The sequence below is a fragment of the Martes martes genome, assembly GCF_963455335.1.
Source record: "Martes martes genome assembly, chromosome: 8".
In the NCBI taxonomy this organism is placed as follows: domain Eukaryota; kingdom Metazoa; phylum Chordata; class Mammalia; order Carnivora; family Mustelidae; genus Martes; species Martes martes.
The window spans coordinates 31,108,366-31,122,069 of record NC_137895.1 but is presented as its reverse complement, the minus strand read 5'-3'; positions in this window follow the sequence as shown (position 1 = coordinate 31,122,069).

Sequence of the window (13,704 nt, the reverse complement as noted above, 5' to 3'; positions counted from 1 at the left end):
CATATAGCAAGATGGCAGCTGTTTATAAGCCAGAAAGAGAGCCTTCTACAGAATCTCACCACAGTGGCAGCCCAGTCTCAAACTTCCAGTCTCCAGAAATGTGAAAAAATAAATTTGTGTTGTTCAAGCCACCCAGTCTATGTTTTTGTCATGGTAACATAAGATGAGAACTATAATATATAACGATAATACAATTATCACTCTATAAGGGGGAAAAAACCCATTATAACCCATTTTCCAACCTGAGTTTTAACTTTCTGAATTGCTTCAAAAATTTTTCTAGTTGGATTGTGAGCATTAGGACCCAAACATTGTTCCCGGGACAAATCTATAAAACAAACATATTCAAAGATGCTTCTTTGAAAAATCTTCTTTGAAAAGGGTCTTGTTTTTTCTTTTCAGGGGATAGATAGATATAGATATAGATATATCACATCTTCTTATCCATTCATCTATTGACAGACATTTACTTCCATATCTTGATTATTATAAATAATGCTGCTGCCATAAACATTGTGGTGCATATAACTCTTTGAATTAATGGTTTCGTTTTCTTTTGGGTAGATATCCTGTAGTGGAATTATTTGGTCATGTAGAATTTCTGTATTTTAATTTTTTGAGGAACCTCATACTGTTTTCCACAGCGGCTGCCCCAATTCAATTTCCATCAATAGTGCATGAGGGTTCTCTTTTCTCCAGATTCTTATCAACACTTGTTATTTCTTATTTTTTTTGATTCTAGCCATTTTGAAAGGTATCAGGTAACATCTCATCATGGTTTTGATTTGTATTTCCCTGATGATGAGTGATGTCAAGCATCTTTTTATTTGTCTGTTGGTCATCTGTATGTTTTCTTTGGGAAAAAAAAGTCTATATTGGTACTCTGCCAATTTTTAAGTTGGATTTTTTTGTGTATTGAGTTGTATAAATTTTTTATATATTTTGGATATTAACTTTTTATTGGATACATCATTTGCAAATACATTCTCCCATTCAACAAGTTGCCTTTTTGTTTTGTCAATGGTTTCCTTCACTGTGCAAAAGCTTTATATTTTTTGTAGTCCTAGTAGGTTATTTTTGCTTTTGCTTTCGGTGCCTGAGGAGATCTATCTATAAATATGTTGCTAAGGCCAATGTCTAAAAGATTGCTATGTTCTCTTTCAGGAGTTTCTTGGTCTCAGGTCTCAGATTTAGGTCTTTAATCCATTTTGAGGTGATTTTTGTTCGTTGTGTAAGAAAGTAGTCTAGTTTCATTCTTTTACATATAGCTGTCCAGATTTCCCAGCATCGTTTATTGCAAAGACTGTCTTTTCCCCATTCTATATTCTTCCTTCTTCTGTCATTGATTAATTGACCATATAGATGTGCGTTTATTTCTAGGTCCTCTATCCTGTTCCATTTATCTGTGTCTATTTTTTGTTCCAGTACCATAATGTTTTGATTACTAAAGCTTTGTAGTTTATCTTAAGATCAAGGATTTTGATACTTCCAGCTTTGTTTTTCTTTCTCAAGATTGCTTTGGCTATTCCAGATCTTTTGTGGTTCCATACAAATTTTAGAATTTTTTGTCTTAGTTCTGTGAAAAATCCTATTGGTATTTTGAAAGGAATTGCATTGAATCTGTAGATTATTTAGGTATTGTAGACTTTTTAACAATATTAATTTTTCCAATCCATGAGCATGGAATATAATTCCATTTGTTTATGTCATCTTCAGTTTCTTTCATCAGTATTTTACGGTTTTCAGAGTGTAAGTCTTTCACCACTTTGGTTATATTTATTCCTAGGTATTTGATTCTTTTTGTTAGAAGCGTAAATGGGGTTGTTTTTTTAAATTTCCCTTTCTGCTATTTTGTTGTTAATTTATACAAAAACAATGAATTTCTATATATTTTATAACTCGCAACTTTATTGAATTTATCAGTTCTAATAGTTTTATGATGGAGTCTTTAGGGTATCATGTCAACTGCAAATAGTCACAGGTTTACTTCTTCCTTACACATTTGGATGCTTTTTATTTCTTTTTCTTCTCTGATTGCTACAGCCAGGACTTGCTGTGTTGAATAAAAGTGGTGAGAGTGGACATTTTTGTTGTGTTTCTGATGTTTGAGGAATAGCTATCAGTTTTCCACCATTGAAAATAAAAAGAAAATAATGTTTTTTATTTTATTTTTTTTATATACGTCTTTTTTTATATACGTCTTTTTTATATACGTCTTTTTTTAAGTTTAGGTATGTTCCCTCTAAACCCACTTTTTGAGAGTTTTTATCAAGAATAGATGTTGTACCTTGCCAAATGTCTTTTCTGCATCTATTTAGATGACCATATTATTTTCATCCTTCTTCTTGTTAATGTGACTGACTTATTTGTGAATATGAATCACTTGTACCCCTGTAACATATCCTACCTGATTGTGGTGATTTTTTTTTTTTTTTTAGTGTATTGTTGTGGATTTGGTTTGCTTATATTTTGTTGAAGATTTTTGTGTCTATCTTCATTAGAGGTAATGTCCTGTAATTTTGTTTATAGTGTTGTCATCTGGTTTTGGTATCAAGGTAATCTGCCTTGTAATGAATTTGGAAGTTTTCCTTCCTTTTCTATTTTTTGGAATAGTTTGAGAGGAATAAGTATTAACTCTTCTTTAAATTTTTGGTAGAATTCATCTGTGAAGCCATCTAGTCCTGGACCTTTGTTTGTTGAGAATTTCTTGATTATCAATTCAATTTCATTCCTAGTGATTGGTCTGTTCGTATTTTTTATCTCTTCCTGATTCAGTTTTAGAAGATTGTATGTTTCTAGGAATTTATCCATTTCTTCTAGGTTGTTCAGTTTTTAATGTAATTTTTTATAATCTCTTATAATTCTTTGTATTTCAGTAGTGTTGGTTGTTATTCTCCATATCTGATTTTATATATTTGAGCCCTCTGCTTTTTTCTTAATAGGTCTCGCTAAAGATTTATAAATTCTGTTTATCTTTTTAAAGAACTAGCTCTTGTTTTCAATGATCTTTATGTTCTCTTTTTAGTCTCTGTTTCATTTATTTCTGCTCCAATCTTCAATATTTCCTTCCTTCTACTAACTTTGGGTTTTGTTATTCTTTTTCTAGCTCCTTTAAGTATAAGGTTAGTTGTTTATTTGAGATTTTTCTTTTTTCTTGATGTTGGCCTGTATCACTCATTATAATTTCCCTCCTAGAACTACATTTGCTATATCTCAAAAATTTTGGACTATTGTGTTTTTTTTTCATTAGTCTCCATGTATTCTTAAATTTCTTCTTTTACTTCTTTGTTGATTCAGTGGCTTGTAATAGTATGTTATTTAGCCTCCATGTATGTCTGTTTTTTCTTTTCTTTTTTTTTTTTTTTGTAATTGATTTCTAATTTCATACCATTGTGGTCACAAAACTATACTTGATATGATTTAGATCCCTTTAAATTTATCAAGACTTGTTTTATTATCCTGGAAAATGTTCCATGTGCCCTTGAAAACCATATATGTTCTTCTGTTTTTAGATGGAGTGCTATTTATATATTTGTTAGGTCCATCTGGTCAAATATATTATTCAAAGCTGCTGTTCCCTTGTTGATTTTCTGTCTGGATGATCAATTCATTTATGTTAGTGGAGTGTTAAAGTCTCCTACTGTTATTGTATCACTGTCAATTTCTCCCTTTATGTCTATTAATACTTGCTTTATATATTTAGGTGTTCCTGTGCTAGATGCATAGATATTTATAATTATTATAATCTTTTGCTGGATTTATCCCTTTATCATTATGTAATGACTTTGTCTCTTGGTACAGTCTTTCTTTTAACATCTATTTTGTCTGATAGAAGTATGATATATGTTTTTCCATCCCTTCACTTCCAGTCTGTATGTCTTTAGGTCTGAACTGAGTCTCTTGTAAGCAGCATATAGATGGCTCTATGTTTTTTATCCATGCAGTCACCCCATGTCTTTGATTGGAGCATCTAGTCCATTTACATTTAAAGTAATTATCGATAGGTATGTACTTAGTGCCATTTTGTTAGTTGGGTTTTTTTTTAGAAGTAGCTTTTTTTAATTGAATTATAATTAACATATGGTGTTATATTAGTCTCATGTACAGGATGGCAATTCAACAATTTTATACATTACACAGTGCTCATGACAATAGTCACCATCTGTCACCAAAAAATGTTATTATAGTATTATAGACTATATTCTCTATGCTGTACTTTTTATCCCTGTGACATTTTATAACTGGAAGTTTGAACCTCTTAATTCCCTTTCATAGTTATATGTTCTTTTCTTCTCTTGCTCTCTTCCTTTGTGGTTTGATGGCCTTCTTTAGATTTATGTTTGGATTCCTTTCTCTTTTTTTGTGTGTGTGTATTTATTATAGATTTTTGGTTTGTGGTTACCATTGGATTCAGATATAACATCTTACATGTGTAGGAGTCTGTATTTGAGTTCATGGTCTCTTAAGTTAGAACACATTCTAAAAGGATGAATTTTTTACTTTCCATTTCACATTTTATGATGTCATATTTTACATCTTTTATTTTGTATATTCTTGACTAATTTTTAGTAGATATAATTGATTTTACTACCTCTGTGTTTTAACCTCTATACTGGCTTTATAAGTGATTAATCTAGTACCTTTACTGTATGTTTGCTTTTACCTGTGAAAATTTTTCCTTTCATAATTTTCTTGTAGTTATGACTTTTTCTTCTCACTTAAAAAATTCTCTTTAACATTTCTTGTAAAGCTGGCTTAGTAGTGATAAAGTCCCTTAACTTTTGTGTGTCTGGGAAACTCTTTATCTCTTCCTCTGTTCTGAACAATAACAGAGTATTTTTAGTTGTAAGTTTTTTCTTTTCAGTGTTTTGAATATAATATGCCACTTTCTTCTGGCCCACAAATATTCTACTAAAAAAAAATCAGCTGATTACTTTAATATGGTTTTCCTTGTATGTAACTGTTGGGTTTTGTTTGTTTGTTTGTTTGTTTTTGTACCTTTAAACAATTCTCTCTTTATTGGGGCACCTGAGTGACTCAGTTGATAGGGTGTCTGACTCGATTTCAGCTCAGGTCATGATCTTGGGGTTGTGGGATTGAGGCTTATGTCAGGTTCTACCCTCAGTGGAGAGTCTGCTTGTCCCTCTCCCTCTGCTCCTTCCCTGGCTCTCTCTAAAATAAATTAATAAATTAAATCTTAAAATAAGTTCTCTCTCTTTATTATTACTCTTTGCCATTTTAATTATTATGTGTTTTGATGTGGACCCCCTTGGGTTCATCTTTTAAGGGGTTCTCTGTGCTTGATGGATGTCTGTTCCTTTCCCCAGATTTGGGATGTTTTTAGCTATTATTCTTCATTTACGTTTTCTGCCTTCTTTCTCTCTTCTCTTTTTGAGATTGCTATAATGCAGATGTTATCACACTTGATGATGTCACAGAGTTCCCTTAACGTATTTTCATATTATATTTTTTTCTTTCTGTTGTTCAGCTTGGTTATTTTCCATTATCCTGTTGTCCAGATCACTAATTTGTTCTTCTGAATTTTCTAATCTGCTATTGATTCCCTCTGGTGTATTTTTTGTTTCAATTATTGAATTCTTCAGCTCTGACTGGCTCTTTTTTTTAATATTTCATCTTTGTTGAGTTCTCAATGAGTTTCTCCACTCTTAGGTCCAGTGAATATCTTTATGACCATTGTTTTTAATTCTTTATCCAGCATACTGTTCACCTATAATTTTTATTTTATTCATTCATTCACGGCATATTCTCCTGTCTCCTCATTTTTTCTGTCTGTGTTTGTTTTTTATGTATTAGGTAGGTCAGTTATGTCTCCTGGTCTTGAAAGTAGTGACCTTACGAGGAAGAGGTCCTGTGGTGCCCTGTAGCACAATGCCTTCTGGTCGTCAGAACCAAGCACTCTGAGGGTTTCCCCCATGTGGGTTGCATGCCCCGTCCTATTGTGGCTGAGCTGTGGTTGCCTTCAGCCCAGTTAGCTGCAATGATCTCCTTTGTTTGCTGTGAGCACACTTGGGCTCATTGGTGGGTGGGACAGATGTTCACCCTAGTTCTCTGCAGTTAGCCTCTCTGTCATAGCAGCAGGTGCACCAAGGCAGGGCTTGCTCCCTGCTGGCAACAAGAGGACCAGCTGCAGGAACTACAGGTGCACTGGTGTGTGGGGTTATCTTCTCGCCCCCTTACCACAGCATGAGTCACTCTGGTGTGGTGTCAGTCATGGCTGGGGCAGCCTGCCAGGTACAGCAGGTCAGAAGCTGCTTTGGAGGGATGACTCTTGAGGCTGGGAGTTGGATACAGTGGGTTCATAGGGGAATACTGGGGCAGGTCATGTGGTTCTAACAGGATAGATGGAGGGTGTTAGCACTGGTTCCAGAAAGTGTCTGGCTATCTAGATTGGGGGATGGAAAAGCAAATGGCATCCACTAGCACCTTTGTTCCTGGAGAAATCTGCAGATCCTTGCCCCTCCAGCAAACATTCTAAGATTAGTCAATGAATCTCCTTCACATACTCTCCAAGCACTTTTCAAACTGCTGCTTCTGAACTGTGTGTCTTCGGCCAAATTATTTAGTGTGCTGACTTTTTAAGAGGAACGACTCAGTTTTCTACCACCCTCTGGCTCTCTTGGAGTTAAGCATGCTGGTTTTTAAACTGCTGATGTTAAGCCCCACTGATTTTTTTTTTTTTTTAAATCAAAGTGTCTTTTTTTTTTTTTAATATTTTATTTATTTATTTGACAGAGATCACAAGTAGGCAGAGAGGCAGAGAGAGAGGAGGAAGCAGGCTCCCCGCAGAGCAGAGAGCCCGATGTGGGGCTCGATCCCAGGACCCTGAGATCATGACCCGAGCCGAAGGCAGAGGCTTTAACCCACTGAGCCACCCAGGCGCCCCAAGCCCCACTGATTTTTAAAGTTCTCAGAATTGGTCACCTGGGTGACTCAGTTGGTTAAGCAGCTGCCTTTGGTTCAGGTCATGATCTTGGAGTCCTGGGATCCTGTCCCACATCAGGCTCCCTGCTCAGCAGGGAGTCTGCTTCTCCCCCTGACCTCTCTCCTCTCATGCTCTCTCTCTCTCTCTCTTATGCCCTCTCTGTCTCAAATAAATAAATAAAATCTTTAAAACAAAAATAAAATAAAGTTCTCAGAATTAAGTCCTGCTGTTTTTCAAAACTAGATATTATAGGAACTGTATTTCCAGTGCAGGTCCCTGATACTAGGGATGCTCAGTGTGGGATCTGGTCCTTTTTTTTTTTTCCATACTTGTGATGTCCTTTTTGTTTGTGGTTACTCCTGCCAGGCCTTTGGTTCCCAGCTATGTCTCTATCCCTCCTACCCTTTTTGATGTGGCTTCCTTTCTATGATTAGCTGTGAAAGGTCTGTTCTGCTATTCTTCAGGTGGTTTTCAGAGTTAGTTGCATGGATGTAGCTGTAATGTATGTGTGTCCATGGGACAAGGTGAACTCAAGATTCTCCTACTCCACCATCTCCTTAAAACTCCTACATTTTAAATAAATAAATAAAAAGATTACAGAATCTTTATATCCATTTAATATATTTGAATTAGGAGTTTACAATTTCTCGGCTGTTTTGATGAGCTATTCCAAAACATCTTTCCAGGTTGGAGTTAAATAATATGTCTGAGTTTTCTCTTTTTTTCTTCTAATGTGTTTTGATTTTTTCCTTTGAGTTTTTAAAACTATATGTTAGATGTCCTTAAAAGTCAGAAGTCCTTAAAATGTCTTATGTTCCAATAGCCTTATGTTGGGGAGACCATCTTATTACACAAAACCTCTACAGAACATTTTAAAGTATGTTTAAAGAAATGCTTGAAGCTGCTTTGTGAAAGCCATTCTTAGGAGAATGAAAAGATAAGACACAAACTGTAGCAAATATGTGCAGAACACATATCTAACATAGGATTTGCATCTAAAATATACAACAACATTTTAAAATCTAGTAGTAAGGAAATAACCTAATTTAAAAATGGACAAAAGATTTGACAAGACACCTCACCCAGGAAGATAAACAGATGGCAAGTAAGCTTATGAAAAGATGTTCATCATCATTTGTCATTAGCAAAACAATAATGATATACTATTACCCACCTATTAGAATGGCTAAAATCCAACAAACTGACAATAAAAATTGCTGGAGAGGATGTGGAACAGCAGGACTTTTCATTCCTAGCTGCTGGGATTGCAAAGTGGTACAGTCATTTTAGAAGACGGTTTTGTGTTTTTTACAAACCTAAACATAGTTATACCATATAGTCCACAATAATATTCCTAGGCATTTACCCAACTGATTTGAAAACTTATGTCTCCCCCCAAAAAATGAATGTTTATAGAACCGTAATTCATAATCAACCCCAAACTGGAAACAACTAAAGATGTCCTTAATAGGTAAATGGATAACCAAATTGTGACACACCCAGATAATGGGGAAAAGTAAAAACTGTAAAGAAAATTAAAAAATCAGTGATTTCTAGAGGTATAGGGGAGGTAGAAATGTTGAATACATAAAGCACAAGGGAATTTTTAGGGCAATCAAACAGTTCTGTATGTTCTATAGTGGTGGGTGTATAACACTACACATTTGTCAAGACCAGTACATTGAGAAACCTAAAACATGTGTTCTCATATACAGATTTTCTGGTTCTATAAACATAGCAATTTTATTAAATTCTATTGTGTTTCCTCACAAGAGGAAAAAATGTATGATTTTGTGTATAATTATATTACTTAAAATTTTCTTATTGGGGAAAGCTACCAAGGACTTGAGCAGGCATTAATGAAAACTGATTCTTCCACCTGTAATTTTACACATCAGGTGACTGTGATGATTGTGAGAATTTTCACCAACTGGCTTCTGCCTCCATTCATTTCAAACCTTGTTTCTCATCCATTACCCACATAATTCTGGTACCAGGTCCGTAAGACACATTCACTAGGGCATCCTAATGCGGCCTCTGGTCACACAAATTTTTTGGTCATGGTATCCTTAGTGAACTGGGACAGTGGTCAGTGGGAGTGTTTCTAGAAGCCATTTCCATACCAGAACACTGATACCTTAAAGATAAATGGAAGTGGCTGCAAATTTTACAACATATTACTACGTGAATACATTGCTAACTCCTTCCTATGATGTATAAAAGATCTATGATGTATGAGGACCATAAATTTAAGTTTCTTTAACTTCACAGAAAATCAGCCTCCTGGTGTTAGGAGGGTTTGGAAGTTCTCTTTTATTTATTTATTTATTTATTTCAATTTTCAAGGTAAAACAGCCATCAAGATTATGAGCTAAGAGTGAGAATGGGGAGTGCAGTGAGGGGTCGGGGAGAGAAAATGTATAAAATAGCTATGAAAATGGAAAAGCAAAAGTACTAGAGAAGAGCAATAGACGAGAAATATAATTGTTGGATCAGCATTAAGACCCACTTGACAGGAAGGACTCTATAGAGAAACTAGTAAGCATGATGGTGTAATTTATACCAGTCATGTTTAGCGATACAAGCACAGATAAAGAGTGGGTGGAGAACTATCATTTACCAGGCAAATATTAGGAACTGAGAGGGATCAAGAAGAAAGTAGATGCAAGAGAGTGATTATGATGCTGGACTGTGGATTTTAACCTGTTTAAGGAGAGGAAAGAGGATCATCAAAGATTAACAGTTAGTGGAAAATGGTAGAATCATAGATTGACAGTCCCACTGGATCAAAGGGAGTAAAATGGAAAGATACAAAGTGGTGGTCAGAGATGGAATATACAGAATTGAAATATGAATGGGTTACAGTTAACGGCAATGATAAAGTCTATAAGAAGACCATCAGGCTAAGTGGCTAGGGTGGTGTTGAGAAGTGGTTCATTAGGAGAAAAGTTCCAAAGACCTGAAAAGACAGGATGTTGAAAGGATCACTTACGTGCATAACAAAATCCCAAGAATTAGGACAGGAATACAAATGAATTGAGTGACAGTGATCCAGGGGCTAACACCATTAAGAAATGAGGGAGAGGAACCTGGGAGTTATACATGGAAGCAAGAGTGAGTGGCAGTGGATATATAGTCTAATAATATGAGATTCAAATCTGGGAGGGCTTAGGGAGTAGAAAATAAAACCGAAGAAGCAACAAAGAGCAGAGGACCCATTTCTGAACCCAGTGACAGTTATGGACGGTAAACACCCCCCCCTGAGAGGGCTGAAGAGGTCGATATATTCTTAGAAGAGAGCCTCATGTTAATTTTGAGTAAGATGATGAAGGAAAAGTTCTAAAAGTACATTGGATTTTGCTAATTATGGACTGGAATTCCAAAGAGCACACATTATATTACGATCTCAATGTCTGTCTGTAATTTTCTGGCCATTATGGCACAGCAGATAAAGGTTTATGTGGGCTGGTCCAGAGTGTTAAACATTCTTCTAATAAATGGAAAAAGTAAGGTTAGAGAATAGTATTATACATATACATGTATACACATATACATACGTAGATACATATATGGTATGCTCATGCCTAAAAGTTCTGGAAGTTAACACCAAGTAGTTATTGGTGTTGATCTCTGGGAGAACCTAAATTCAATGTTAAAGGGAGACTTTGCCTTTATTTTATACCCTGCTGTAGCAATACTGAAATGTACAATGATATAAGAATTGAAATGTGAATACTTACTGACTCTTTAATATTAAGGAATTGTTCATTTTTCTTAGGTGTGACAAGTGTACTGTGGTTATGTTTTAAAAAGTTATAATCTAGAAATACAAGAAATACACATACAAATATTTACAGTTCAAATATTTTTGGGTATTGACTTACAAATAATATGAAGGAGTACCTGGGTGGCTCAGCAGGTAAAGCCTCTGCCTTTGGCTCAGGTCGTGATCCCAGGGTCCTGGGATCGAGCCCCGCATCGGGCTCTCTGCTTGGCAGGGAGCCTGCTTCCTCCTCTCTCTCTGCCTGCCTCTCTGCTTACTTGTGATCTCTGTCTGTCAAATAAATAAATAAAATCTTGAAAAAAATGTTTTTTAAAATTAAAAAAAATATGAAAGGGTTGTGGAGAAGGGGTATAGATAGCAGACTTAGATAAAACAAGATCATTCAGTAGTTGAGTTGAGTTGAAGCTAAGTTATGCTTATATGGGGTTTCATTATACTACTCTGTCCATTATATATATTTCAAATTGTTCATAATAAAACATTATAGAAAATAATTTATCAGACATTAGGTAATATCTGTTCAGTTCAAATTTTTTTAAATTATACATTTATTATGTGTATTAAAATTTAGGGAATTACAGTGGTATAAATATTCATGGTCCTACCCCTCACAATGTTCATGACTTAAAGGGGAAAGAAATCAATTCCTGATCCCACCCCCACTCCCCCCCAAAAAACGAGATGGACCAAGCAGGGCCTTGTAAGCCATGTTAAGGCATTTGGGTTCTCTTTGAAAGTAATGAGAAATCATTTAAGAGAAAAGTAACATCAGATTTCTCTGAATTATTCGCTCTAACTTAAGGAACTGATTGAAAAAGGGCTAGTGATGTGTGATCAGGTAGGAGGCTATTTAGTTGTCTAGGCTTATACTGGCAAAAGTTTGCAATATAAACATTGAGCAGAGGAGGCAGAATCCGCAAAGTTGGAAAGAAATGGGTGAAAAAGTATTGTGTCATAACTAGGGGATGTGGTCTCAAGAGTCAAAAACCAACCAGAAGTTAAGCAAGATAACGATTTATTGCCTGAATCGCATGAGCCACCGTGGTGTTTCATATCGCCATTCCTCTTCTCAGAAATACACAATGGGAAGTTTCCCATGGTCCTTAAGGATATCTACCCTCCTTGTGGTATTCAAGGCTGTACTCTCATCTCTCCTTATATCTCTTTTTGTAGTATATGCTCAGGGCATGCTGGTTTGTTTTGATAGAATAAGCTAAGAAATTTTATTGCTTCTTGCTTTGGAAAGTGTTGCTCAAACTGGGTATAATTCTGTCAAAATTCATCTCACCCTTGTAAATCTTAGCCCAAATATCAACTCCTCCATAATCTCGTCTAATCTATATCCATTTCTCCTTCTTGCATGCTTTAAAGAAATGCTCCAAGCTTTGTACTTAGGTAATTACTTCAGTGTTGTTTTACACAAAGTACAGTGGTTTTCACATCTTTTCCCCATTAGAAACAATGTTGAGATCAAACAATGTTAACTTAATGGGTCAGGTAATCAAAGACAATAACTGGTAAATATTTATTGAGTTGAGATGATTTATCTCATGTTCATATGGCAACAAAAATCTAGATTAATGAGTTTTTGTAGAAAAATTTGATTTTAGCTTAATAAATGCTCAACCATTTTTTTTTAAAGATTTATTTATTTTAGAGAACACAGGCAGGAGGGGGAGGGAGGAGCAAATCTTAAACAGGCTCAATTTATTGACCTAAGCCAAAATCAAGGGTCGGATGTCCAGCTGACTGCCAGGCAAGGACCCCCTCAACCGTGTTTTAAATATGTGTGATAGCCTTGAGATATCAAACAACAGGGCAAACTTCTGAGAGTGCATAAAATTCTTTATTTAGAACAATAAAGTATATGTATATATAATGTAATTTCAAATTCAACCTGTATAAAAAGGGGTCAGGACATAAACCTAGTTTAAAAAGTACACATATAGTATATACACATACACATCACATTTTACAACCTTTTTTATTTACTTACACTTCAGTCATAATGAACTAGAATAGTGTTGACATACATTTACATTACAATATGCAAACTCCAATCTATGACTGAACTAGCAATATATCTATGCATCCATCTAAATGTTTGAATACTTTCAAGTCCATCGATTTAAAAAATAGTGACAAGTGGACACTATAATCACACATTAATCCCTAGAATATAGAATAGGATATTCTTATTGAAAATTTTTGAGTCTTATAGCTGAGAAATCAAGTAATTGAAAATACTATGGTTTTTAGTTTAAACAATTATCTTAATTATATTTTTAAAAATAACATCATAAGGACATCGTTGGAGATGGCAGTTATAAATTTACAGTGCTTAGGAAACATTTTAGGATTAAGAATATCCACTTTAATATAAATTATTTCTAAAACATCTTGTTAGGAAATGAAAGTACCATTATTTTATCTGTAACAAAGGCATTTCCAGACTTGTTAATGGAAAGCAGCAAATTGTGTGATCAAACACATAAATTACTAGACTTTCAATCTGAATGTTTATATTTTACTGCCAATCTCACAAAATAATACTGTTTCAAAGATAAGCTGGCTTAATTAAAATTCTTATACCACTTTCTAATTTTAAAATGTAATTGATGGATGACCCCTTTCCAAATGGATTATAAATGCTCTTGGCACTCAAAAACTTTGAGCATCTTACATTTTGTGCTCTAAGCTTTTAATAAAATGAGAGCATTTAAATAAGCTTAATTTGGTGCAATTCTAAAAGTTACACATATCTTATAGTATCTCTTTCTAAAACATAATTGTGGTTTTCATTCTTCAGAGGTGATCCAAAAATGTTTACTTAAGCAAAGGAAAAAGCCATCTCTTGTGTAAATGGTTATCCAATTCACCCTACATGAGACTGAATTTTACTTTTACTAATGGATCCTATTTACATTACAGACAAGAATAGCAATGACTTTTTATGTTCAAATTGCTTATTCACAGA